Source organism: Amblyomma americanum, chromosome 7, assembly GCF_052857255.1.
Source record: "Amblyomma americanum isolate KBUSLIRL-KWMA chromosome 7, ASM5285725v1, whole genome shotgun sequence".
NCBI classification, from domain to species: Eukaryota; Metazoa; Arthropoda; class Arachnida; order Ixodida; family Ixodidae; genus Amblyomma; species Amblyomma americanum.
Genome location: NC_135503.1, coordinates 57,774,728 through 57,797,969, shown reverse-complemented (window position 1 = coordinate 57,797,969; position 23,242 = coordinate 57,774,728). Strand labels below are relative to the sequence as shown.

General features: G+C 49.1%; 1 protein-coding gene across 2 annotated transcripts in view; it reads left to right on the top strand.

Moving 5' to 3' along the window:
- Positions 1–23,242, top strand: part of LOC144099176 (brefeldin A-inhibited guanine nucleotide-exchange protein 3) — a 103,169-nt gene that overhangs the window by 49,004 nt on the left and 30,923 nt on the right. The gene's annotated exons all lie outside the window — the stretch shown is intronic.

The window sequence follows — 23,242 nt, the reverse complement described above, 5'->3', positions numbered from 1 at the left end:
TTCCATGATTCCTAGGCTGTTTAGCTAACAATTTGCGGGGTTTAGACATTACAATTTTCACTTGTTTCAGCACATGATATGAAATTTTTTGTATTCCTGCAAAAAAATTACTGTTAATGTTTTGCATTGGAAAACTAGCTAATTGACTTTCTTGAGGCCTGGATACAGTATCTGAGGAGAGAAATATCTGCTTTGAATAGAAATAATGAGCAGCACCTGACCAGCGCCAACATTTGGAGCATTACAAAAAAAAAATACCTGGAGTGTGCGAATATTTGAAATACTTTTTAAATAGTGTTTGCTATTGAGTTCCTGCTGTACTTTTACTGTTTGAAGTACAGAGAGTAGAATCGGCAAGAAAAAGAAATATAAACAAAATTTCCCTGCCCGCAGAGCTTTAAGTACAGTCAAACCTCCAAAACATTAAAAAATTACAAAAGTGTCAGCTTATATGAACTTCCGACCCAACATTGCAACATTTCCTAAAGATGCTGACTAGTTGCAGTGTCATCACATGTGCTTACCTGTTGTTTTCTTGTAGAATTGACTGCCAGCACTCGGAGAAAGTGCACATGCTGTAATGTTAGGGCTTGCATAAAAACAATGCGCTAATTCGTCGAGAGCCTTCATGAGTTGAGTTGAGTTGAGTGGTTGTCATGCTCGCGCGGGTCACAAAAGGACGTGCAGCATGATGCGCCACGCCGCTGCGTCGTGCCACAGTGCCCTCGATGACTGGCCGTGAACATTGTGGCGAAGAAATCGAATGTGCACCAGTGCTTACATTGCTTGCAGTCACCAGAGTAAGGAATGTGGCACGCACGGCAACTGGCCTTATGGAAGGTGGTGAAAAGTGTAAGGCTGCAACATGTGCTTGCACTCTTGTGGCTTTTTTCGCATTGACCACCTTCATCCTATTCAGTTTTCGTCTGTTAGAGTCTAGAAACTGTGTCTATTAAGCCACAAGGAGTGACATGAAAAGAATTGCAGGATGTGCTTAGCACTTTCTAGAATGCTCCATAGATGGTGGTAACTGCACTCAGGTGTTGGCCAGGTTCTTTGGATGCTGGACCGGCGACTGCTTGCACCTGCTTCTATTATTTGACCTGGCCAGCGTGCATAGCCTCCCTGGCTGCTTTCAAGGCTTGAACAGAAGCCGCCATCAGGCAGTTCTCTTCCAGCTGGCTGCGTGCCTGGTGTCCCTGGCTGTTTTTACAGCACCTACTCACTCTTCGGCCTTGACAACACGTTAGGATTCCTTGTGCACCTCTTCACTCTTGTGTGCAGCTACGTGAAGCTGCTGCTGGCGACATAAGCGAGCCTTTCTATCTCTTGACTCACTCAGCTCTACTGCACTGAACTGCCACACTGCAACTAAACTTTATCTGTAACTTTATCTGTAACTTCAATTTCAATTCCAGTTGAAATGCAACTGAACTACAACTGACTGACTGAATTAAACTGAGCTGACTGGACTGCACTGTCCAGACTGAACTAACTGAACCGAACTGAGCTGAGCTGACCAGACTGAACCGAACTGTCTGGACTGAACTGATGGAACTATACTGAACTGAGATGACTAGACTGAATTATTGAAAGGAACTGACTGGAATGATTGAAATGAGCTGTCTGGACTGAACTGAACTTACTGGACTGACTGAGCTAATTAGACTGATCTGAGCTGACTGTACTAACTGAACTGAACTTGCTGTATGTTTGGACTGGACTGACTGAACTGAATGACTAGACCGGATTAAGTTGACTGGACAACTGACCATACTGAGCTCGCCAGGACCGGACTGAACTGAATTGAATGACTGGGCTGGACTGAACTTACTTGAAATGATTCAACTTACTGGATGTTCAGACTGGACTGTACTGAGCTGACCGGACTGAACCTAATGACTGGACTGAGCTCACTGACTGAACTGAACTTACTGGATATTCAGACTAGATTGACTGAACTGAACTGATCTGACTGTACTGAACTGATCTGACTGGACTGCAGAGACTGGACTGCACAGACCAGACTGCACAGACTAGACTGAACTACACTGACTGAACTGCACTTACTAACCTGCACTTACTGATTGAACTAATTCTACTGGGCTGGACTGAACTGACTTCAAGTGATTAAACTTATTGGATGTTCAGACTGGACAGAACTGAGCTGACCGGACTGAACTGACTGGGCTGAACTGAACTGACTGCACTGAACTAAACTGAACTGCACTGCACTGGACTGAGCTGACTGGACTGAGCTTGACTGGACTAGACGACTGGATTTGACTGGTTTGGACTGGACTGAAGTGAACTGAACTGATTTGATCTGATGTTATCTGATGTTATCTGATGTGATCTTATCTGAACTGAACGGAACCGAACCGATCCTAACTGATCCCCGATCCGATCTGATCCTAACCTAACCTCCTAACCTAACGTAACCTAACCTAACCTAAACTAACCTCACCTCACACCTCACCTCATCTCACCTCACCTCACCTCACCTCACCTCACCTCACCTCACCTCACCACCGCTACTACTGCCGCCAAGCATTTCAAAGCATGTTCTGAGGGTTGAAAGATGACGAAAACTACAAATGGCTTCGCTACGAACGTAGCGCGAGTGCGTGCCCAGTTTGAACACTCAGTGCTGCCGGCTACGGTGATGGCCGAATGATCTGAGGCTCCTGCGAACGAAGCTGCTGTTTAGGTTGGCGTCGGTTTGAGTCTCATACGGGGCTGAAGTTTTTTTATACCCGATAACACTCGAACGGAAAATTTGGTGACTCGAAAATGCTTAGCTTTATTTCCAACCTTAGGTCCGGCTTCGCGTTTGACTGGAGGTTCGCTGCAGTTTCCGCGAGATGTTTGCATCAATTTGCCAGTAATGGCAGCTGAAAGCACTTCAGGGTTTGAAGTGAGGCGAAGTTTATTGTTTATTAACTGGGCTTCATGGCGTCCTTGCCCCGAATACGCGGGCAGCATATAGACGAGCAGGACAAGTAGCAAGGTGGAAAGTTTATTTATTTATTTATTTAACAAATACTGCAGGCCTTAAGTGGGCCCTAGCAGGAGGGGCGAAAAAAATACAGCATTTTGAATATCAATTCATCGCGCGAAACATAAGTAAAATACACTGAGACATGTTCAACTCTTACAATAAAACATGCATAAACACGAAACACGACTATGAGGTAGACAACAACAATTTGTCAATTCAATCAATGGACATGATGACACCAGAAGGCAGCTTGTTCCATTCCTCGATAGTGCGTGGATAAAAAGAATATTTAAAGGCATTAATTTTAGTTTGATACGGCGTTAAAGAATGTGCATAATGATGTCGGTGGGATGAGTTGCAAGGGGTGCAAGGTTAACATCGGAACTCATGGCGAGTTTGTTGTTTTTCAGCAGAAATAGAAATTTTAATCTCTGGATTTTTCTACGTATTTGCAGTAGTGGGATGGCGTTCTCTTTCATTAAAATGGAAGGAGAGTCAGATGTGCAAGAGTTAGAAAAGATGAAGCGCACGGCTTTCCGCTGTACAGCCTCCAATGCCTCAATATTCTTTTTGGTATAAGGGTCCCAGACTGTGCAAGCGCATTCTCTAGTTTAGGTCTTATGAGGCTGTAGTATGCTAACTGCTTTATCCGGGAAGGAATGTTTTTAAGTTTGTGGCGAAGAAGTCCAAGTTTTCTGTAGGAGGATGAGCATGTATTGGTAATATGACTGTTCCAACTTAAATTACTAGTTACGGTAACACCGAGGTATTTATACTCCTTAACTTCTATAAGAGGATGCGATGGGAGGGTGTAAGGAAATGAGTATACAATTCTTTTTTTTGTGATTTTCATAAACACTGTTTTCGCAGAATTAAGCTGCATATCCCAATTACTGCACCATGTGTCAATTTTCTGGAGGCTAGAGGATTTGGTCTCTAGGGCTGTTAATTTTGTTGAACGAATGCAATCGTCAGCAAAGAGCCTAATTTGGACCGGTTCAGATATAACAGTAATGATATAATTTATATATATCAGAAATAACAACGGGCCTAGCACACTACCTTTTGGAACACCTGAAGTAACTGGTAAAGAATTTGAATGATAACCGTCAATGCTAACAAACTGTACACGGTTGGTGAGATATGACGAAACCCACATCATTACAAATTTAGGAAGACCAATTAGTTCAAGTTTATATATTAGTTTAGCATGTGACACGACATCAAAAGTTTTTGAAAATCTAAAAAAAATGGCATCGACCTGCCCCAAGTGGTTAAGGACTGTTGCAAAGCTGTGAATAACCGATGTTGATTGGGTCACAGTGGATAAGCCTTTCCTAAAACCATGTTGAACAGAAGAAAGTACACCATTGTCATCTAGAAATTTGGTTATGTAGTTAGCTAAAATATGTTCTGCCAATTTACAACCAGTGGAAGTAAGTGAAATGGGACGATAATTAGCAACAAGTGCCATGTCACCCTTTTTAGGCACAGGCACAACACAAGCTGTCCTCCATTCAGAAGGCAGTCTTCCTGGTGTAAACGACATGCAAAATATTATTGAAAGAAATTTAGAAATAACTTCTGCATAACGACGCAAAAATACGTTGGGGATTTTATCCGCACCAGAAGTCGACCTAGTTTTAAGATTTAACAACAGTGAAGTTAATCCTGGCAGTGATACAGTGTCTGGATCAGGAAAAAAAAAGCATCACTACGAAACCTACATGGATTTGGATTAGAGAATACACTATGGAAGTGCCTATTAAAGTGCTCGGCAATGGTAGCTTTGTCAACAAGGATTGCACCCTCATGCATAATTCGTTTAATGGGCTTTTTCTTTTCTGCTAAATAGTTCCAGAACTTTTTGGGGGAGTCATGAATAAAGTCCGGTAGTGTGTGCTCAAAGTAGTATTGTTTTGCTTTCTGAATTTCTTCAGTAAGGTTCGATTTGAGAGTTTCAATTATGGATCGAGTGGATCCTCTTCGTTTCAACCGTTTAATTTTCCTCGTTAGATGCACTATGTTTCGACTGATCCAAGGATTTATCTGGCGTGTTTTCTTCACTTTCGTAGGGACAAAATTGTCTATGCAGTGGAAGCAAATTTTTTAAAACCTTTCCCATAATTCATCAATGTCAGAACCATGAAAAAAATCAAGGCAATACTCAAAGTAATCCAGCACACTTTCGTCATTTGCGTGTGAAAAATCATTGAAAGGAACTATTTTAGCGATAGGTTTTTTGTTCACACCATGCACAGGAAATGAAACATAGACCATACTGTGATCAGATAAGCCACATTCTACCGACACTGAAAAATTTTGAATGGAACAACTTAAGAATACAAGATCAAGCACCGAGGCAGAATCACCTTACACACGTGTTAGTTCTCTAGCAACTTGTTGCAGGTCATGACAAAGCATTATGTCACATAACTTATCAGCATGGGCACCAAAGCCTGAAAAATGAGGTGGGTAATCTCAGTCGATTCCTGGCAGATTAAAGTCTCCCGTCAGTATGATTCTGTCACCCTTGAATTTGGACATATGATCAGCAAGGTCATTTAGGAATAATACTGGTGAATCTGGAGGTCGATAAGCTGCAAAAACTAGATAGGACTGGCCGCAGCAGATTGCTTTTAAAGAAATTCTTTCGTGGCCAGCAATTTCCTTTAGGTCGATAGCGCAACAGCCATGTTTTACAAGAAACGCTAACCCCCCCCTTGAGAAGGCCTGTCACAACGGAATACTTGATAGCCGGGAGGAAAAACGTCACTGTCATCAATGTCGTCTCGTAGCCAGGTTTCCGTAATTACAGCAATATGTGGATCATATTCAAGTAATACAGCCTCAAGTTTTTCTGTTTTGTTTAGGACACTACGTGCATTGATGTTTATTAGTCTGAGTTTTTGGTCACTGGGAGCCGCAAGTCAAGGAGTTTGTGAGCCGCTCTGATGGTCTAGCCTGCCAGCCTGCTGCTTGGGAGCCTGACCTGGCAGCTTCACTCGTGCATTCTTGGCATCATCCCATGCATACAGTATTCCATCCATCAGCAGCTTATCGTTCAATAGAATTGCTTTTTTGCCTTTCTTTTTCTCTTGTTTGGCACTTTCCCACAAGAGCTTGCGTTTTCTGAGTGTGTTGCGGGAGTAATCACTTTGCAGGGATATGTCTTCACCTTTAAGTTTGAAAGCATTCTTCAAAACTTTCTGCTTTTCATTAAAGTCCTAGAAAAAGATAATGACAGGTCTTGTTTTTTCTGGCCTGCCAATCCTGTGGATTCTTCTTACAGAAGAACACGAGGCTCCAAGTTTTTTTGGAAAAAAATACCTTGAAGTACTTTTTGCTTAAGATCAACGAACGCTACTCCGAACACTAGCAGATTTGACCGTCTACTTCTATCTTCTAAATCATCAATCTTGTTCTGAAGAGAACGCACAGTTTGTTCAAGGGTCTCTATTCGATTTATATGTTGTTCAAATTCCAAAAATTTAGAGCACAGGTCATTGACTGTTTTTTGAAGATTAGCCTGCTGATCCCTAAGGGCTGTTATTTCAGATGCTAGTTTGTCCTGACCTTGCACCAACTGCTCCAATAATTTGCGAGTGTTTGGTTTATCAGGGCCAGGATTCAACTCGACATCGCCACTGAGCGACAATCTGCATACAAGATATACATCAGAGGCAATTTCTAAGCACTTTTGTGGGCACGGCAAAACCAAAAGGAACAAGTAATCACTCTTAATGCTAGAGTAATAGACACAAACCTGCACAAGGCAGAAGAAGGGTCGGTTAGGCGACATGCCCACAGTCAATGCGCCGCACCCACAGAAGAGGAATTCGTACGGGACGTCTTTTGAAGCAGGATCTGTTGATGTCACGTGGTAGTTCGGTGGTAGCGCTCCAGTCGTGAAGTTGGTGAGCAGGTAACAGTGCGTCATCAGTGGTAACAAATGCCAGAGACACGTGTCGACAGCTTGTGTGTCGAAGTTGCCTGGCGATCCAGTAAGGAAAAGCACGATAACCTGCACAAGGCAGAAGAAGGGTCTGTTAGGTGACACAGCCGATGCGCGCAGTTGGGCTAGTTGAATCTGATTCATGATGTAGTTAGCGCATGATGTTGTGCTGTGTCTTTCTCCCACCTTGGTCCTGGTTATTGGCACCAACTACATCATGCATCATGAGCAGGACAAGCCCTCTTATGGTGTTTTTTTCGGCAGTTACCGTGCCTGTTTTTTTTCGTAGCTCGCAGTGCCAAATAGGCACGTGCAGCATGACTGATTACTGTTGTATGTAGCGGGCACATCCAGCCTCTTCTTATATATCTGCCTTTTCTCCCTTCTTTTCAGCCTGTTAGGTGATTTTGTAAATGAATAGTAAATTGTGGGGGTTAACATCCCGAAGCGAGACATGGGCTTTTAGGGACGCGCGCAGTGTAGGACTGCGGATTAATCTAAACCACCTGGGGTTCTTTAACGCGCTCGCGAACATCGCAAGCACACTGGCGTTTTTTTTTTCTTTAAATGCACAGTGCGTCGTCGATCACAAAATTCGCCCATTGGCTGGACGGAAGTGACTTAACCTCACCTGAAGTGACGTACTTCACTTCCGGTTAAGGAATCGACAGCTGCTAATGATGTCGCATTGCCAACACATTTTGTGTTTCGCCTTCGTCAAAATACAACTGCCGCGGCCGGGATCGAATCCGCGACCTTGTAATGCGACTCGAGAGGAGCAACTTTAACCTGCCTTGCGGCTTCTTTCCGTTGTTTTCCTAGTGACTCAATAACAAACGAAGAAAAAGGAAGCAAGCACACTGCTATCCTCAGCCAGCGACCTAAAATTGGATCCAACCGGTCGACCCGCAAAGCTTGTTCCCGCCGCTTTGGCCTTAAATCCGACTCTTTCGATACCCGAAAAACTCGGCACGAACTTCTGGCTCAGGGACTTTAGTATACTTATCCGCGGATAAAGCGCAGCTGTCCTTCGTCTTCATTACTTTCAAGCTCTCTTCGTTGTCACAGTTTATTTTTCGCATTTTAAAAATAAAAATCTTACAGAGGCAGCCTCGTCTCCTTGCCCTTTCCCAACTTCCTTCCGCACTCACTTTACCTTTCGGCTCCCCTCACTTCCTCCCGATTCGCCTGTAGACGTCTCATCCCCATTCGCGGTTCCCACGGAATCCCATTACTGCCGATCATTTTTCAAGCTCCTTTATCGCCCGTGCACTTCTCCGGCAGTCCCGGTGCGCGGTGTATTTTTCATTACGGTCCCGTCGTCCTCTCCTGTCTTTTCCTTTGTTATTTTTCCTTCTTGGATCGGAAATTCGACCGCACTGGGTCATCGCACCCTCCCTTCGTCCCCGCATGAAACGGGGGAGCCCCCTTCTGTAATTGGAATTAAGACGGCATCTTCTCTACCCGCGCTAGCGCTCTCTCGGCTGTGCGACCGTTCACCATTTTTTTCTTTCCTGTTTTGAAGGTGTCTGGTGGCATAGAAGGCTGCTTTAACTTTTCCTTTTTTTGTCTTTGCTGAATCTCGGGAGCACGCCGTACAGTCGTCGGAGGCGTACGTCTGTCCCGTCGGCGAGCGAAGCCAATCGGGTTATCGGAATGCGATCAGCTTAACCTTCTGTGTCTTAGCCGAGCGCGCCGCCACCTCCTACTGGCATGCACTGGCCTTTATATTGTCTTTTCGGAGAACTTTCTAACTCTTGCCTGGTAGCGTATCGTATCGACGTTTAAGTCGTTATATACTAAGCCTCTCAGGTTATTTGAGCCTAATTTTCTTTTTAAAAGTGACATTTTACAGTAATAACATTTAAATCAGCATTGTTCGAGGTTGCTTGGCGTACTTGGAGGCGTACTTAGCAATTTTTATTCCTTATAATTACCCTTACGTACTAGGGAACCTCATTGCTTATGGCGCTCGGCTTCTGAGCCGAAATACGCGGGTTCGTTCCCGGCCGTTGCGGTCGCATTTCGATGGAGGCGAAATTCTAGAGTCCACTGTACTGTGCGTTGTCAGTGCATGTTAAAGAACCCCAGGTGGTCGAAATATCCAGAGCCCTTCACTACGGATTCCATCGTAGCCTGAGTCGCTTTGGAACGTTAAACCCCCATAAACCATAAACCAAAATTATTATTTTTTTGCCGCTAAAGATCAGATTTAAGGCGGAACCGCATGGCGCGATTTCAGGCGCGATTGACGCGCGGATGGTGGGACGCGTGCGTCATTTTGACGCGTGCCCAGTATGATCCGTCACGAAATCGCGCCGCCGCGTGCTCCTACTCGGAGGAGAAAAAAACGCCTCGCGCGGCGCGTCAGGGGCGCGTCCGCCAATCAGATTTCAAGTAAGTCACGTGGTATTTGGTCACGTGGCATTTTTGGTTTTTGGTTTTGCCACTAGATGGCCCTACTCTCTGCGCATCTCGACGGAACCTCTTCGGCGCATTTTTTTTTTCGCTCTGCAGAACCGGCGCACACGTGAAAAACACGTGCTACTGTTTCGTGCGCGCATCGTGTTCATTGAAAATGGAGAAAGCAGTCTTCAACGAGGCCCTTATCACGGAAGTGGAGAGGCGTCGAGTCCTGTGGGATATACGCGACCGCCTCTTCTGCTCTGTAGTAAGCGCCCGACACTCCATTTTCTATGTCGAGTTGTAAACAAGCAGCGGCCTCTTGGCATGCAGAAAGTACATAGTCGCAGTTTCGCACACACTCTTCCTGCTTGAAATTAAGCTTGATAAATATACTTCAGAAAAAAAATGTCGCTGTGTAATTACACTAAGATTATTTCTATTGCAGTGTTGTGTAAGTTTAAGGGCATATTACATATGCGGTAGCAGGGACAATTCATGTCGTTGGGAGTGACGTTGTCTGGCAACCCGGAAAACGCGCCGCGAAGGCGCCGCTCCCCTTTTTTCGTGCGGGTGCTCGCGCGTTGACGGCAACGCGGGCGTCCACCGCGCGTCGCGTTTTTCGCTCGCGGAAAACGCGCCATGCGGTTCCGCCTTAACGCCGCGGTCACATTTCGTCGCGCCGCGGTCGCATTCGCAGAATAGTTTTTTTCTATTAATTTTCCTTTTTCGCTAAACTACTTCTTGCTCTGATTTATCTCGCTTTGCTAGTTATTGCGAGCACTTAAATATTCTCGCGTGCATTCGGAGCACGTGACACAGTTCGCCGGTCGTCCCCGTGCAAGTTCGTCTTGGCTTGCTTCAACTCTGCGAGATTGGCTCGTCGAGGGCCGCTTGAGAAGGATGACGCGCGTAATTAAATTTTTATCTCGGCCGCCTCTCCCCCTGTTCCTTCCCGAGCCGACCAGCGGTGACGGATTGATTCCCTTCGCCACTTTGCGATTCCCTTCGACGGTGGCGAGGGGACGCGTCCGCGTTCTTCGTTTACGCCTCCCCCGCCGGCGCCTAATTTAGCTTTTTTTTTTGTTTCTTAAATTCCGCTTTCATTTTCCCACCGGGCCCGTGGCCTTCTTTACTCGTTGTTCTGACCCTCTCATCTTCTCTCTTTCGCAGTTATTGTAAACTTCACTTCCTCTTTTAGTGTTACCCGGTGCGCTTTCGCGCCTTTTCTCTTATTGCAAACTTCCGCTTCCGGTGTGGACCCCATCAACCTCTCTCCCCTCCCCTCCACGGATCCTTTCGTCTCCGCCCTCAATATCGAGGGAACCGACAGCCGAGGGAAGACGTAAGAAACGGAGCGGCGGCTGATAGCCTTCTCTGCAGGAGGAAGAGAAAAAAAAAAAGCAGAAGAGATGGTTAGTTATTCTGCTCGGTTTGTGCGCTGTCGCCCCGCGTTGACCCCCCTCCCCTCCCCTGATAAAGGTAAAAAGAAATGAAAAGGAAGGTGGGGAAGGCAGGGGAGAGAGATATAGGAGCCAGCGGTGCTGTTTATCCTGGACCCGAGCAGCATGGGCGAGCGGTTTCGGTGCTGTCTGTCCGCGTCGGGTCTCTCGAATGTTTTCTCCGAATGCTAATCAGTAATGGCTAGATTGCCCGCTCGGAGTGAGAGAGAAAAAAAAAGGCGATCTTGACGTCGTTCCGCGCCGCGTCGGGACGATTAATTACTCGGAGCGAAGGAGCCACCGCGCTGGTTGGTTCTTGGGCTGCCCTCCAGGGTGTGCGTGTGTGTGCTTGTGCACGCATGGGTGCTTACACGAAGTCGATGGCTCGCGAGACTCGTTTATAACTAGGTCTCGAAACAAGACCGAAGAAATGCGACCTCTCTCTCTCTTGTTCTTTCTCCCCCTTTACTTTCTATTTACTTTCGCCGTTTTTATTTTTTTTCCCCTTCAGCCATTTTCGTTTGTGTCTTTGTTTCGGTTTAAAACCTTTAATTGAAGAGCGCTTGTTTGTTATTCGGCGCGCATTAGGCATGCACATGGTTGTGGAAGCGTGGTCTCACATTATATATGAGTTGGTTGTCGGGGAAAGGAAATGGCCCAGTATCTGTCTCACATCTCGGCGGACACCTAAACCGCGCCGTAAGGGAAGGGATAGGGGAGGGACTGAGAGAAGAAAGGAAGAAAGAGGTGCCGTAGTGGAGGGCTCCGGAATGATTTCGACCACCTGGGGATCTTTAACGTGCACTGACATCGCACAGCACACGGGCGCCTTAGCGTTTTGCATCCATAAAAACGCAGCCGCCGCGGTCGGGTTCGAGTCCGGGAACTCCGGAGAAGTAGCCGAGCGCTCTAACCACCGAGCCACCGCGGCGGGTCTCACATTATATATAAATTGGTTGTCGGGGAAAGGAAATGGCCCAGTATCTGTCTCACATCTCGGCGGACACCTGAACCGCGCCGTAAGGGAAGGGATAGGGGACGGACTGAGAGAAGTAAGGAAGAAAGAGGTGCCGTAGTGGAGGGCTCCGGAATGATTTCGACCACCTGGGTATCTTTAACGTGCACTGACATCGCACAGCACACGGGCGCCTTAGCGTCTCACAGTCGATACTTCTGCTGTCATTACTGCTTCACATAAGGCAGTGTCGGCCTCGCAGGAAGGCCCCGTTGGCCATGCGAGCATTAAACTTTACTGTATTTTTTTCGCTGTTCATAACCGTCTTGGTCCCGCCACCCAGCCGTACCCTGCTGCTGGACGCCTTGTAAGTCTGTACTGCTAGACTTTAGCATACACGTTGTAGAAGTTGAAGCAAAGACCACACGGCTAGGGTTAATTTGTTCTGACGCGTAGCCGCGCAGAAAATCATCAGACTTCCTGCTTTCAGGTAAAAATACCGTTTCATTATTTTCTTTTATCTGTCACATATTTTGCGTTTCATCGAGTAACTGAACTTACTACTAGGCTAACTAATTATGGCCTAAATGAATCAGCGTAGTTCGATTGTTAAAGACACACGCGAAGCGAAGAAGAAATGGCAGGACTTAAGCGCTCATCGATGCCTTTTCATGCTTGTTCATGTTTGTTCATGCTTATTCATGTTTGTTCAATTCACTGTGTTGGGCTTTTCCTAGCAAGCAAAGCTCTTGTATAGTTACACATTTCGCTCGTTATGTTGCACGGGGTTTCATATCGGAATACCAGAGGACAACCGGGCGCTGCAATCGCTCATCCTGAACTGTAGTGAATTGTTTATCGACGTACGTATGTCGCTTGCTCACGCCATGTTATGCCAGTGCAAAGTAACCGTTGTTGTCTCTTTCAAGCTTTGCAAACAAGAAAATAATAGCTTGAGGGAGTACTCATTGTGAAATACTCATAGGCACTCAAGTACTGGGGCCGTATTACGCAACTGTCACAAATTCTGTCAAAATTTTATTGACAGTGACGTCAAAATGACGAAACAATTTGACGCCACCGCTTGACGCAACGGGGAATCAGCCAATTGCAGCAGGGCGGCGCCCCGAAGGCATTTATTTGCAGGGCGAGGGGCCGTGTGCTGAATTTTTGTATAAGGACTTAAGAAATACACAGCGGTAAAAATAACTAATATTTTATTTTGCTAAAACATTGTGTTTGAAGTTCGATGTTGTTCTATTAAATTTGCTGGTGGGTAACTTTTGCGGCCGCGGGAATGCGCTGACGGCAATAAAACGTCAAGCCGCTTTGCACGAAAGGAGCCGATTCCACGCCATGCTATTGTTTTTTTACGCAGCGTCTGAAATCAAGCTACTGTGCGGTTGACCTAAATGCGCAGAAAAATTTGAACGAATGCAGTGAATACTCCGTGCCTGCCGAGCGAACTTGCAAGAAGCCCTTGGAACGAAATCGACGAAGACAACTTGTTGAAGTTTGTGTTTTTCTGCTCTTTCTATCGATGACAAATATGCCAAAAGGTGAGGTGTTGCAGTATGAGATGTGTGGTTGTTTGTTTCTTTTCCCTTGGGAATCAGAAGACGACCACGAAGTGCGATTTGTTGGGAAAAATAAAGTGCTTTGCCAGCATAAGCGTGTTTTATTTATATGTAGCTGTGGCACAGAGGTGACCTCGGGAACCCACCCCTTCTGCGCGCTAAGTTAGCAGATTGCCTCCAACACCTCCCGCACGCATTTGGTTACCATCGGTTGTGCGATGCCGACGTGGGCCTTGTAAACAACGGCAGCTTGAAAGCCGCCGGTATATAGCAAAGAACGGCATTGCACACAGCACCTGCCGCCGCACCGACAGCGGGCTCGCAAGCAAACCTCCCAGTTCATCGGCGAGTTCGTCGCACAGCCACTCCACAGTCTTCTTCTCCAGTCGAAAAAGGCGTCGAAACAGCTCGTCCGGCAAGTCAAGCTATACAGGAACACTAGTCAAACGTGTCTTCGTGCGCCCTCCTTCGCCGTTGCTCGTGCCAGCGCAGCTGCCTCAGTCGTATGGCCTCGTACACCGCCGCCATTTTCTGTCAAAAACGCAACGGTCAAATTGACCGCCTCGAAGATGTCACAGAAAACTGTCAGTTAGCGCCTGCATAATTAGGTGTGCAACGTCACCACTTCTGCTACATCTGTGACGTAATCTGCAACCACCCATGACGCAAAAAAAAAGCAAAATGGCCGCCAGCCACGACCGACCAATAGGAGCGAGGCTAATTGACACGTTTTGGACAAGTTTTTGACAACCTTGCTAATTGACAGTTCCGTAATACGGGCCCTGGTGACAATTTGACCTGAAAGGCTAGTACAAGAAGCCACTGGACGTTCTAAGCCGGCCCTGTTAATGATAACGCACTTCCCGCGGCGAATGTAATATAATGGACAGCTTCAGCGGACCGCAGCTCCAGATTTCTGTTTATTGGTACGATACGAAGCTCATTATTAGATTCGTTTCGTCGTTCGATTTCGCGGCCGTCATGTTCACTTGACCCTTACCGGGAGCCTTTTGGATGCACGCGCACAGTGCTTCCGAATATAACGTGCTGTGACTGAAACCGAAACGCACTATAACTGTAGTAATAATAATAATAATTGGTTTTTGGTGGAAATGAAATGGCCCAGTATCTGTCTCACATATCAGCCGACACCTGAGCCGCGCCGTAAGGGAAGGGATAAAGGAGGGAGTGAAAGAAGAAAGGAAGAATAGGTGCCGTAGTGGAGGGCTCCGGAATAATTTCGACCACCTGGGGATCTTTAACGTGCACTGACATCGCACAGCACACGGGCGCATTAGCGTTTTGCCTCCATAAAAACGCAGCCGCCGCGGTCGGGTTCGAACCCGGGAACTCCGGATCAGTAGTCGAGCGCCCTAACCACTGAGCCACCGTGGCGGGGCCTATAACTGTAGTACATTTTCAGCTTTGAGTGGCGGCGTTTTCCCGGTGCGGGGGACAACTATTATAGATAGCGACATTCCATGTTGTCTTTAATCTGGATGTGCATTCGTAAGCCTGTCAGATTCTTCGCATGCGGCAGCGAACGAGAGTGTATGTTTGCAGCGTTGAGCAGGGAATACCACAGCAACGGGGCAGAAACGGCGACTTGAGTCTCAAGTCTTCGAGGCCAAGCTCGTGATGGGTCCCCTCATTTCCGCAGAGCCTAATTGTAATCACCCGTGTCATCTGCATTAATCGTCCCTCGCGCGCCTCGCATTTTCAGTAACCGTCGATTTCGTGCTCAACGTCTTTAATTTTCAGGTGTTGCTGCTTCCTACGAGCGAAGTCCCTCCTTTCTCCCCTTACGCGCTGCGCATTCCCGCGAGACCAATTTCTCTTTGCACGGTCCCACTGATTTTTTTCTTTTGTTCTTTTTTTTGCGTGGCGTGAGAGCTGCTGACCCGCCCGCCCTCGGCCTCTCATTTCCGAAGCCGAGAGATAAAATAGAAGTGGCGAAGGGGGACGCCACTAGAGGGGACGCCGGGCGTGGAAGAGAAACACTGTATATGCGATCGGGTACAGGAGGGAGGAGGCGGGGGCGCAGATTTGGCATCGTCACTAACGATGCTTGACTCTCATCTCGAGCCTCCACCGCGGTCTGGCTGCTGCGCCGACCCGCCGCTGGGTTCGCTGCTCGTCAGGCGGCGCTGCTGTTGCTGCTTGACGCTTGGCCTGCTTACTTTTTTCTTCTTCTTTCGTCTCTCCTCGCGTCAGCGTGCGCATCGGCTTTCTTAACGCGATTTGGCCCCCCGCTTTGGAATGCGTAATTAATGCCCCGTTAATTACGATTTTATCGCACCCCCCCACCCCCCCTTTTTCACTCCTTCTGTCCTGCTGTCTCAACCCTCAGTCGTAGGGGGAGGATATATATGTGAATTCTGTGCTCCTCGGGTGCCTGCGCTGTACCCGTTCATCTCGCAGGGGACATGGAGCGCGGGTATGCGGGAGGGGGAATCGGGTTGTGTTTATTTTTTTGTTTTCGCGGTTCGGACTCTCTGGGCTACTCTTTCTTTTTTTCGTGTGCACAAACGACCTTCTTCTAGTTCTTCTGTTGTCTGAGTTTTCCTGTTTCTTTTTTATTGTTTTCATCCTAATCAGCAACCTGACGAGGCTTGTTTATGCGATGTAAAAAAAAAAAAAACGGTTACGGGGTTTCGCCTGATTACTGGCCGCACATCGATCGGTTGCCGCTTCTGTGCTCGTTTATCGCTCACGATACAGCGGCTCTTTTTTTTTTTTCTTAAGAGCAATTCTTTCTTTCGTTCTAACGAAAACAGTACTTTGAAGCAAGTGAAAATATAGCCCTTGTGTTTAGTAGTTGTTCGCGCTCTCTTCTGCGCGTTTTTAATGGCCTACTGCCGTGTCCATCCTTTGAGATGTGAATCGGCAGCTTGCTATAAGCTACCGCAGCGGTGGCCTAGTAGCTTGAGCGTCCGCCTCGCTTGCGGTAGGTGCGGGGCTCGATCCCCAGTGCCGCCGGGTACCCACCCGTGATACAAAGGGTACAAGCTTTCTCCCGGTCTGGTGCTCGGCTTGTTTAGGGTGAAATGCTTGGGAAATGGGTCTTTGACCCCACCTAGAGTAGAAGTATAAACCTTGTGCCGTGGCGCTCTTTGGCCGCTGATGCCCTTGCGCCAAAAAAATTCACTATCATCATTCAATATAAGCTACACGTCTCCCGCACTCCGCTAAGCGTGGCGGACGCACACGCGACAGGCGACGTAAAGCGGCACTTCTTCATGCGGCTGCCAGTGTTCGAACAAAGGGTCGATGGTGTTTCTTGGGATGTTCAACTCCAGTGTGGGTCATACTTGCATTGTGTCGTCACTTGTTTTTTTCTTCTTTTTAATGGGTTATTTACAATCTCTACTGTGAAGAAAACAATTGGAGGGGACACTTAACCTCCGCGTTAAAAGTATGACGCGATAGCGTACTGGGTTAATTCCTATATATGTGCAGGATTGGTCATTTTATATTTTAGAAAGCTGTCCTTGTAGGCTCGCGAGTTTCATTCTCGTAGGATACTCGCTGGCTTTGGTGTTCGGCTGCAAAGCCAAGTGTCGCGGCACCTTATTCCACCCCCGGCAACATCGTCTCGATTGAAGCGAAATGCAAAAAAATGAGAAAAAATTGGCGGTGGTTTAGCTGTGGTTAAACCCAGAGTGACGCGATAGCTACAGCTGGCCGAGTGGAATTTGGTCACGTGACCAACCACGTGATCAGCCATGGCGCCGCGCCGCCGGCAGCTGCTCCGCACCACGTGACAGTGTGGCGGCGCATTCACAGGATGACGGCGCTGCCACTGAGCTCACGGGGTGCCACGCTGAAGGCTCGAAATGCTTGCGTAATGCAGCTATCGCTACAAAAATTGAAGGCGACACTTAAGCTCTTCCTTAAGGATGACGCGAGTCATATATAAGTCCATATATGACTTATTGGTCATTCTCAGCTTTACATTCATACCTCCCTGGGAGCCCTCATACCACTCCTGGCGCAATGGTGCAGCGGTTAATGGATGCGCCGTTGCCTTAGGATGGTAGCTGCTGGCACCGGTGGGTTTTTTGCAACCCAAGTTGCTCTTCCAGAGCTACCTCTCGCGATCGACCACTGAATTAACTGTCACCTTCCAGTGTGGTTAGTATTCTCACAATACGGTGGGTAGGTTGCGACGACGCCACAAGGTCGCGTGACCCATGTTGCCCACCTAGGTTGCTTTTCTGGGGGGTGGCTGCCTGGGCCACCCTACGCCACCCTATTTATCGCTCACAACGGCGACAGCGCCAATAACGCCGACAACGCCGACGCCGGATTTTCTGCGTAAAGCGACCTTTGACGCTATCGCGTTAAAAAGAAAAAGAAACGCACCTGTCTGCTGTGCGATGTCAGGGCTCTTCCAAGAACCACAGGTGGTCGACAATAATCCGAAGCCGTCCACTACGGCGGCCCTCATAGGCCACGTGGTAGCTTCGGGACGTTAAGCTCCACATTCCACCACGCCACCACGGTCCCGCCCTGGCGGAAAAGCCCGGCTGCCATCAGTGTCGAAACAGCGTCGACTACAGCCGCGCACGGATCGAGTTTGGGAAGTGCGCGCCCCGCTTCGGAAAACTTTTGTGTTGGCCGCAATCCGCAGCTTCCCGAACTCCGCAACACCACCGCCATCGGCTGTTTGCCTTCGTTCTTCGGCGGGAGTTTCGTGGCTGTCGAAAGAGTCCCAGTGCGATGCCTCTGTGGTGCACCATCCCAAGCGGGGCTCCCGGGGATTGCCTGCATGCCAGCCGTGGCTGCGAGCCATGACTCTTAATTAGCCTCCGCTCGAACTTTGCTCTCTTGCCCGCCGGTGTAGGGGCGCAGCTTTTCGAGGATCAGTACACTGCGCGCAGTGGGTGGCTCCGCGCGGATGGCACGCTACCCGGAGGCTTCTGTCCGGCTGCTATGCTCTCCTGTAGTTGTCGTGTGTTTTCTTTCAGCGTTAGCTGCTATAGCCGCTGTTTAGAACATTGCTGTAATGGAACTTTCGCGCTGGGTTATCTTTCGCCTCAATACATGTCGGACATGCAGCGAAGCCTACGAGCGCGAAAAAGGAAGCTGAGGAAAGTGCTGGAGTGGGCTGTCGCCGACGAGGTCGCCGTTACGTATTGGGCTGCGTAAGGGAGCGGGCAAGTTTTTTTTTTTCTGGATGAGCAGGGTGGTAGCACAGGTTTTGATAGTTAAGACTTTGAGCACGTGTCGTCTAGGGAACAGAGTTTATCGTCGTCAAGTACGGTCTTTAATTCAGTGGCTCGTGCTATGTCGCCGACTGTTGGCGCTTGTATTCTTGAAGTTATGAGTTGCTCATGTAGCAAAAAAGGAGAAAAAACATCCGCGTTGTGACGTAAATAAAAAATTGCATAGGTGCCGCTTGCTTAGAGTTGAGCACTCACAAAAGAGAAGCAAAACGAGAGAAGAGTTCGCAAAAGCAACGCGTACTTGGCAACGGCACTAACTGCCTTCTGACGCCTCGTTAAAAGCACCGTCCTGTATTTAACAGCGCGTCCACACGGCTAAGGTTTAGGAACGGCGACGTTCAGAGCCGTAGAAGGGTACAGCAACGCTTGCACATTCGTTAAAAACTAAAAAGCACCATAGCAGAGCTGCAGCCGCGGTTCGCACTCGTTCGTTCGTCAGCATAACGAACGTCGTCGTGAGAACCCGCTTACGCGGGCGTTCGTCTCCCACCATAAACGAGCCCGAAGCGCGTCGCAAGGCCCGGCGTAGTTTTCCCATTTCGCGCGACCCTAACGAGATGTTCGGGAAACGATTTAGGCCAAGCAAGAACAGCAGGAGCCGACAGCGGGGACAGCTTCAGGGCGGCGGCATTAGCGGTGGGCGCGGAATAACCAACAACACGAGCCGAGTCCGAAGCCAACGAGGGCGAGGATATAGCCTCCTATGCGGGCAACAACGGCGACCGCGTTGTTTGCAGAGAGCCGCAGTGCGGCCATAACGCGTCATTCCTCTGGTCTAAAAGCGAAATTTTGTGTCTCCCGCCAACGACCGCGGCGTGTTTGGGAAAGGCAAAAATGCGCCCGAGACAAGCAGGGGCCCAGCCTTTGCGGATGCTGCTCCTGCCGCTTCTCTTTTTTCTTTCCGCGGCGCCGCCACCGCTGCTGTCGTCGTTGTGCGCTCGACGAAAGAGCGTCGAGAAATGATGGCGTATAATAGCCCGGAAAGTTTGAGGCTTCCGTCGTCGTAGCCCTTTATTACAGAGGCTCGCTCGCGCCGTACGAAGTAGTACCCCTTCCCCCCCCCCCCCCCCCCCCCCCCCCCGGCACTCATTCCGCTTCCACACGTTGTTTTGTTGTACGCGGTCGGTTTTCAAAGCGCCTCCAATGCGCCGTTTCACGTCTAATAGGAAACGCAGAAGGGCGCTGGCCCTGCCTGTACAGCAATTCGGTAGTGGTGGGGCAGTGAGGAGGGAAAGGGAGGAGAGGGGGGTAGCTGAAAGTACACGGAAGGGGTGTAGATGATCGCCGGAGGTTATAGACGAACGCGCTTTTAAATGGCGACGCGCTAACTTGAGCAAGAATAAGAACTAATTGGCCGTTTTCTCTCGCTGCCGGGGATCAGGGAAAAGGGGTAGAAAGGGGAGAGGGGGGCGTGTAAGGAAGGGGTCGGAACAATTGGAACGTTTCGGCGTGGATGCTTGCGAGTTATGGCGCGCCAATTCCCTCCGCCCTCTCTGCTGTTCTTATTCGCGTGGGAAACTTGTGAACCCTCGCATTTCGACGGGGGCGCGAAGTGGTCGCCTTCGTTTTCAAAGAGCATCGCCCTTCTTTTCGCCGCGAGCTTCGCAATTGCCCGCACCGTTACAGGCGCCCTCATTGTTCTCCGAATTTGCGGGATCCTCCTCTTGGAGATCGATTTGTGCGCGAGGCCGGGTTGTTTGTCGGTTGTTTGGGATGTTGTTCGAAAGTCGGGGAAAGGTTTTTTTCCAGTGGGGGTGGAGGGAGGGGGAGGGGGAGGAACCGCATGGCGAAGTGAGAGAGAAAGGCGCAGCTTCAGTGCAATTAGACAGCTTATAGCGCAGTACGGATGAAAGGCCGGGATCGTAGGGAACGAATTCGAGACCGAAGTCTGCCACTTGCGTCCGAGGCTCGATAAGCATTTCTGGGAGCCGCGACTTTCTAAACACGGGTTACGCGCGAGGGTTGAACGGGCTCGGTGGCGCTCTCCCGTTCCGACGTCGGCGGCAAGACAAATGAGTGCGCGTTGACTTGGCGCGTGGTCTCCATGCAGTAGGCACATCGTTTGCGAATCTTTCTGCTGATCGGGTCGTTATGTGCGTTACGCCGTCGTCGAAGATTCCTCGCGGCAGCCAGCGGAAGTTCGAAGCTTTTGCTCGCATTGCGGTCCATTGCACTGGGAGGGGGATCTTGCGCAGTTCTCCATTTTTATCGAAAACGGGAATTGGAATGCGGCCGTCTCGATAGGCGGAGCGGTATCTTAACGACAGCGATACGTACACTTTCGGCACGACTGGAAATGTGCCACCGGCCATCCTTGTCGTCTGTCTTGGGTTCATTAATGACCCATTTTGTAAGGCCGGCAATTATGTGCGACCTTCTGGCAGTTGCCATATCGAAAACTCAAATGCTTGTTGGACCTTCTGACGGTTAAGAAGGCTAAGCGAAGGTTTCTTATAGAAGTCCTTCGTTGGGACGTCTTCAACGGCTTTTGTTGAGAAATAATCTTTCCATCTTTTGTTGTTGTGGCGGTACTTAACCGTAACTGACTTTACTCCGTGTATCGCCTTCTGTTTGAACATCTCTTCTTATGGTTTTCTCTTGTACGGGTAGCGCCGCTGCACCGCTAGCTTTCGATGTGTTCCTTCGGTGATCCGAAAGCGTGCAGTACTGGTCTGAAAATTTTTGCAGCTGTTTATCACTCGCGTCTCTCGTTTCAGTTAATCCTTTATTTGCGAAGTTTTCTTTCGGCCTCGTTCTTTTCAAATTGAGCGTAACGTATCCGAAAGGTGCAACCGCTGTCACTGTTTGCTGAAGTAGTAGTTTCGTTGCAGATCAAGCTAGTAGTGAAGAAATGGCTGTGATAGCTGCTGCAAAAACAATGCACAGCGCGAAAGAACCGCGAGTAGTAGAAAACATTTATTCCAAAAAGGTAGGATAGAGAGGCGAAAATACAGATTTTGGGTGGAGTCCTTATTTCAGGACCCCAATGTCCACCGCAGTTGCTCTTGCTTGGGATATCAGCTTTCGCTGCGTCGCTAAGTCAGAGCTGAGCAGGGCAGACTCCCACTGTTCCTCGGAGTGATGTTTGTCTAGTTCGGGGGGCTTGGGACCGGAGCAGCCCCATGTTACATGATATGTTGTTGGAATTCCGCCACAGCAGGGAGAATCAATGTGCAATGCACAGCTCGAGATTGCGTTGCAGTTTAGCACGGCTACGGCGATAGCCTATATAGTGCTCCCGCGCAGCGGCCTGCGAAGCTGATTGTTCTCGCCGCCACCAGTTGACTCCGGTCGGGGATATTCATTTGATTTCTTTTTTAACTTAACGTGTCGTCGCTGTACATAGGCAACGGCACAGGATCCAAAGATGACAAAGATTCTTGGCCGGTGTTGGTGAGCGTATGAGCGCTCGCTGGAAACGTGCTTCTGCCGTGTGCATCCTGTTAAGGCAGAGAAGATTTCGTTTGTTTAGTTGGCACCTTAATAGCTGGTAGCGCATTTGTGGCTGTTCCTGCGTGTAAATCGTAGTGCCGTCCGCGCTTCAAATCTGTTCTGAGGAAAGAAGTGCCGCCCCCCCCCCCCCCTTTTTTTTGCTAAGGAAAGGGCCGTTTTTAAGAGTACACTTTGCTGTGCTACATTCACAGCCCTTGCTGCAGTTCTCAAAGTCCTTAACGCCGGGCTGGTCCAGGTGGACACCCCGTGCCGCCTCCTCGCGTCGCGTTTATTCTGCGCGTGCAGCTGTTCCCTCAAAGTCCGCGCTCAATTTGTTTCTCACGCTGGCTGCCCGCTCTCCCGGGGCGCTGATTAAATTCCCGTTGCCGTTCGGTTTCACTCTGTCCGCTGCGCCTGCACGCACGCATGTGGCGTGTCAACTCTGCGACAATGACCGCTAGTATGACAAAAGAGAGAGAGAGAGAGGGGGAGGTAGAGAATCAAACGGGGAATTACTGAGTGCATCAAGTCCCAAGGCGTTAGTCAGCCCTTCGTCGTGTTCGCTTTAGGAACGGACGCCCCTAACCCTTACATGCACAACACACTTCCCCGGAGCCTCGCAAAAGCGGACTCCGTTATAATGGCGTTATAACAGCTTGGGCGAGCGGGGTGTGGGCAGCGTAGTGACCGCGTGTCGCCTTCTCCACTTTGCTGGACCCAGCGTCCAGTTGGCATGCACGAATTGCCTGCTGGCCTCCGTCCCCGCTCCTTTTGGGAAATTAGTCTTCGGGTCCGGCTTCATTTTTTCACCGCGCCCCATTAGCCCCGGACGCGGGCGGCGGCTGCCCTGCGTTTTCTGCGACGGGATTACGCGCTACTACGCAACTCCTTCTCTGTACCCGAGACGTTGGCTTTCCCCGAGGAAGCACACAGGGCGCGCCTCGTATGAATCTCGGCGACCGTGTGCTACTGTACGTGTCCGCGCCGTTTGAGCTGCCCGTGCCTCTGAGCTCCCGCGCCTTATTGTTTCGCGCAGTCTTGATCGGTATGAGCTGGTCATATATTGCGCGCGCATAGCGCCAGGTTTCGGGATTTTTTTTATTTTTCCCCGTGGATGCGGAGCTCTGGTGAGGCTCGTTTTGGACGGAGTGCGAGTTAATTGCGTCGCGCGCCTGGTGGGACCATGCGGCGCGGATGGTCTAACGCGCAGCGTGATTTTTATAATCCCACGCGCCTCTGTGGACATCTC